This window comes from Ascidia mentula, chromosome 5, assembly GCF_947561715.1.
Source record: "Ascidia mentula chromosome 5, kaAscMent1.1, whole genome shotgun sequence".
NCBI classification, from domain to species: Eukaryota; Metazoa; Chordata; class Ascidiacea; order Phlebobranchia; family Ascidiidae; genus Ascidia; species Ascidia mentula.
In genome coordinates this window covers 6,950,711-6,956,768 of record NC_138570.1, presented here as the reverse complement: position 1 = coordinate 6,956,768, position 6,058 = coordinate 6,950,711, and positions in this window count along the sequence as shown.

Below are 6,058 nucleotides of genomic sequence, written 5' to 3'. Positions count from 1 at the left end.
TAACATTTAGCTGTCGCTCTGCCACCGCGGCTGCGAGCTGTTTCTCGTAAACAGGAAAACTGACCTAATACAAAAGAAGCAGGCATCCAGTAAACAGGATGTGTTATATGCGACGCCGCTCAGCAGTACACATGGCACTACGCGCTCCAATTGCATTCTGAATTGTCGGCGTTGCACACTGCCACTGCAACGTCGAACGCAACAGACTGATCAATGCTTACACAACTGATACTCTCGGCCACCGCGCTTTCCACTACTTCATGTTCACACCCATTGTGTACTTATCCTGCCATTGGTGGCGTTCGCTGACGCACTATGCTACCATCCTCTCCCTCCTTCCATATACCAGGAATATTCGGTTTTGGCAAAGCAGGCGCATCCACACAACAACGGACGCGTAAAGTTATCAGCGGGTGTGCGCCACGGTAACACCAACAATAGTAACGCTCTTCGTCCGCAAGCCACGCGTGGGTTGACCAACATGGCAGCGGCAAGTCGTAACGGGTTGTCTCGCTTCGCCATACCGGGCCATGCGCGGTGCGGAAAAAAGAGAAAAAATATGCAGACCGCACACCTGTCAAATGTTGATACTGCTGGTTCCGCGCACTTTGCCTTTTTCTCCGCTCGCAAAGCACATCCAGGCCAGCAGCAAAATGGTCGCCCATGATAAGTCGAGAGCCATCAGCGCTGGCCGCACGCACGAAGCCGACGGCAATTTCAAGCTCAAAAATCAGTAACTGGATATCAGTCGACGGCGTCCATAGGTGCCCGTTAAAAGCAAAGCAAAACGGACATCGCCGGGTTCTGATTCAATCTTTGGCTATTAATCACCTCAGCCCGCGGCGCCCGGTAATGGATTGCTTTTGCTTCTCGCGTGTTAACTTCCAGTTTCCGCCCGTGTGGACAGCGCTTCGAGCGCAACAGGATTTGGGTAATTAGCTTGTGGATCTTAAACTGACGCGTGGCGGTGTACACATTTCCACGACTTGTTACTTGTCTTGCAAACAAACAAGTTTTGTGGTTGTGGGTACAACAATACGGCGGCTCTCTTTCAGAAGCATTGGGGCACTAAAATATGACAAGTCCTGCGCCCTATTGCTTGCTCTTTTTGTGAAGTCAAACGCGATAGTTCGCAATAAGGGATAAAATTATAAAGTGTTTCTGCGCAAGCCGTATTTGTTGCTAAATCCTTCATGGAAAACGATTTCGGTATATTTCGCTTCATTAGCCGCTTCAGTGCATTGATATCACACGCTCATTTCAATCCACGAATCTGAACGACTCTTTAACGCCATCTCGCGAATAAAACTTTCATTAAAACTTGAGCTTGCTTTGACGCCAATTCGGGCCACCAGAAATTCCTGTCAAAGTTATTATCTTCCTCGTTCGCCGTTATTTGATTTCGCCGACCGTGCATAAAACAACCGCGCTCTTCCAGGAAATTTACTTTCCTCCGGTGCAAGCGGGACTTTCTTCCGCATGTTAACATATTCTATTTCGGGAGCGCAACGCAGCGATGCGGGGGCATAAGGGACTCGGCCGTTTAATGGACCGGTAATTTGCAGGCTGCGCAGAAATGAGATCCGAGTTGATCGCACAAACAAACAAGGTCCATCAGAGCCGCCGGGCGACGCACAAAGGAGTGTTATTCGCCAAATCCGGGTCGGTGACTGGTTTTTGTGTACGCGGGGCGCGGATATAACAAGTAAATGACACGATTTTGCCGGTTAACTGCGCGCAGATTCAATCACCTTTGCCCCGTACCTTGTTTGATGCGGTTATTGAATGCGGTGCCGGGGTGTTACACCACGGCCCTGTTCATTACTTTGTCAGGAAGTTTTTTCAAGATTTTCAAGAACGCAAAGATTACACTTTAATCTTATTATTTCTGACAAATACTACCCTATTACTTTTGGCATACATCTGCAAACATGTCATACACTACATTTTGACGCAGGTGCATAAGATGTTAAACCGAAATAATGTGCGTTTGTATATGGATTGAACGGTTTAGTCTGGCATAGGTCCGATTCTATCGTATATACAGCGGTTTGCGCTCATAACTTGTCAACTTAATTATGCGGTGAATACTCAAATGCTGTCGGGACTTCTCAAGTTTATTTTCACATCTGGCGGGAGCCAAGCGCCAGGAAGTTCCTCGATCTTAACATGAACCTTAATGTGATATGTGGTTTCCCAGAACCAAAAAATTGCCGATTTCGCAGAACACAAATAATAATGGGGAACTGGCCACGCTCCACACACAAAGTAGTCCGCGACCCATACTTACACACTTTGACACACTCCCTGGTAGGCAGATAACCTGGCGGCTTCGGTACCTCGGTTCGATCAAATAAGAACAGTTTTAACTTGTGATGGTGAGGGTATATTATTATTTTTAAAAAAAATAAAAATCATAAGTACTACCTTGCTTAACCTCTCAAAACATTTTCAAATATTTCCATGACCTGATTACTTGAAACCACATACTTTGTCTACAAAAAACATGCGGAACACTTTACTTACTGCGAGTACATGGGTGGAAAAATCTATGGCGCACCTAAAGGGAGTCGACGCGTATTTGTAGGTGGCCCAGCGTTCCCCAGGGCAAAGCAACTTGTCTTATTACCTTTACTGGTTGTATATCATGTGGCGCAATTACAGGCACATTGATCCCAGTGCGCCCCACTGATGGCAAAACAGGGAAAATATTACCTAGGCACAAAAGCGACCCGCCCATCAACCTGCTTGCTGCAAGCAGCAACTTGTCAGCCGAGATGTAATAAGCTTCGTCCGTCAAGATCCGTATGAAAGGCAACAAAAAGAATAGCGCGCGTGTGATTGCAACCTGTCAACGCGGCTATTTACACTGCGTCCCGAGAAATCTTGCCGCGCTACAACATAATACGATTAATGCTGCGTACACGCATTAAATATGCATGCGCCCGGTGCTCCTGGGGCCCCACGCGGATTCTACAATAAGTCGGCGCCGAATTGCCAAACCTTCCTTTCATAAAAGTGAAGTGCAGCACGTCGCAGATTAAATCTAACTGCAGCTGACGGGAGACCAAAAATAAAGCGTGGACCTTAATTCGAAGCGCGACAAAGTTAAGTAGAACTGCGGAGACTGTTTTTGGCCACGCGACGCCACCGGGCCAGTTTAATTTGTTTGATAAAAAAACAGGCGGACAGTTCGTCATCCTTCCGAAGTTGGTCGCTATCGATCTTTGCTCTCTTCCAGGTGCAAATAATCAGCGGAAGTCCACTGTTCCGCGCTGCAACAAGTTGACACAAAGAGCCGCAATGCACTGTTTTGCTAAAGCGGAAAACAGGTGGCTGACTAAACTGCAATCGCACTATATTTTCGCAACCTTTTTCGAACTGGTCTGATGGTCGGTGTAATCTCCTCTAAGACTGTAGACAGTCTATAATCGTACGACGACCGACCTGGAACATGTTTGGTGCCGCAAAGGCACAATAGCGCATAAATCGACTCTTTCGCTTTAAGCCTATTGATATGGCCAAAAAAATCACGCGCAGCGCGGATTCGTTAAACATATGCAGGACGGACAAAAGGCAACACAAAAGGACGAGGTGCATTCCTTTTGTGTTCTGCGTGCCGCGCCCTGTGTTAAACGCCGTCGCCAAAGGGAAATAGAGCGGTGAATGGGCTGGCTTGTTGATCGTGACAATATTGCGACAAGGCGCTTGGAAGACGGAGCAGTGGGAGCTCACAAAAGCGACGCGTCATCGTGGTAATAAACAAACATCTGTAAACACCTGTGTATATGGTTTCGCTCTCTTTAAAGTAAACAACATAAGCGGACGCGGTGCGCCTTTGTGCTGTCCATCGTCCGGTTGACGGCCTTTATCGTAACGGGAGCGGCCATTGTTTACCCGGCAACCCCGATGGGGGCGCCTTGTTTGTGGCAGTCCCCCCACGCCCGGGAAGTGACAAATAAACCCATAGAAACAGCATAGCTCGCGCGATCAATAGAGGGCCGATACGCGCGCATATGCGTGTGTATAAGTTGTGCTGAAAGAGCATTATTTATTTATAAACACTGTTCCCTGCGACGAAGAAAGGACTGTGTACCGAGCAAACAATTGCGCGGCCCTAATGAAATTACGGATGAACGCGCTTGACGGCCAAGCATTACCCCACTCAGGCCTGTTGGTCGGTACTGGCAACAACACCGGCTTGTGGACGGTGTGTTTGCGACGCGCCGGGCGACACTTTACATGCGAATGAAACAATGACCGCGCGCTGAGCTCCCCAAAGCAACCGTCCGCATTCCTCGGCACTCAGTCAAGGCAACATGTTTATGTACACCGTTAAATCGTTCTGCCGCGGTTCAGCAAGGTTATGAGGGACTGGTGATGAAATGACGATATCTCCCTGGTTAAACTTTGGTTTATGACACTCATGAGGAGTGGAGAAAACCCCTTTCGAGGAACATTTCTGATCCGCCCACGTGAGAATAAACAGGTCCCGGCGCGTGATTCAGTTGTGCGATAAAACGGCGCGGTTTCTCTTTGCCTTTGAGTAAAAGTAAACCTACCAGTAGGACGGACCTCCGCTAGACAAGGCTGTGCATCCACTTTAACCTTCGGTCTCCACTTCAGGAGCTAGTTCGAAACAATTTACTGAGACGCGAGACACTGACGTCACCACCCTACACGTGTGGCTTAGTTAGGAAGCGTTTGGAGGCATCTGGCGGCTCTTTAACTATACAGCAACTACTATACTGCATAGCGGTGGTTTTGTTAAGTCTAGTTTTTAATCCTGCTTCGTGATAGGCTTGCTGTACTTGTCAACGTAAAAATATGTACAACTGCTCCTTTATTCTTGATTTCTTATGTCTAAACACACTAATTAACAAACCATTCCCAACACTACGAATATGTACAAAGGTTCCTTGGTATACGAGCTGCGTAATTCAGCCGAAAGTTTTCTGATGCAAGCCGGAACCTTGACAAGCCGCAGCTCACACACAGGGCAAAAATAAGTACAACTTGGTTCCAAGCAAGCACGTTTTCCGGCCAAGAGCCGTGTCTGGCGCTGGCGCGATCTCTCCAATGTGTTAAAAATCGGGACAACAAACACCCACATTCGCGTCCGCCTTGTTTGTTCTCGACGGTGGAGAAAAAGCGGGCGCGCCGTTATATTCCCAAACAAGTGTGTTGTAACAGCGATGACAAGTTGAGGGGGGTAGCAACGGCGCGAGGGGCACCGCCGACGCCGTCATACACAGAGCGCGCCCGGGGCACCTAGTTCAAGTTGTATTTATCGCTCAACGGCGCTCCAACAGTTGACAAACAAACACGTCAACGAGCAGGGACCTCACTTAACGACGGAGCGACCGTTGCGAGTGCGCCGGCGCGGAGTGCTGGCTCTTCTATTTTTGTCGGGCCCGGTCCGCAAGTTAACCAATAGCGCATGGCTTTGTTTTGGAGGCCGGCATGACAGCCAGACACCTGGGTTTGTTCTCTTTCGCTGAAGAGCCTTCGACAAGCCACTTGTTCTGTTATTCTCTACATTCCAAGTAGAGAATTCGGAGACCTGTGGATGCAAGCACGCAAATAGCAGTCATAATTTGTGTTGGGGTCGCACTGGCTTGCTTGCTAACAACGTCTTATCAGAATGGTGGTCTGAGTTTCCCCGCAGTAAGCATTTTTGTCGAGCATGTTCTTACAGCAAAGGCGCGTTCGTTATATTAAAAAATACGTAACATTGACCACAGTACTCTGCTTATATGTTAGGCAATCACCAACATGGGATTACTTTTGATATGGGAATTTTTTTATCGCACATATGCCCAGTTTTGATCCGAAAAATCCTGCGCCACAGAACCTGATTCCAGTATTGCACGATTTTGAACAAACCGCGGATTTAAGTTCTTATCGTGAACCGCGCTTTGAATTCAAACTTGGTTTCGTTTCCATAATGCCTTAACATATATCCTTTTTATAAAGTCAATAGTTAAAAACTTTCAGAAGTTTGAAATTATGGACTTTCCTCAGGAATAAACTGGGGTCGCTGGTAGAACGACAATGT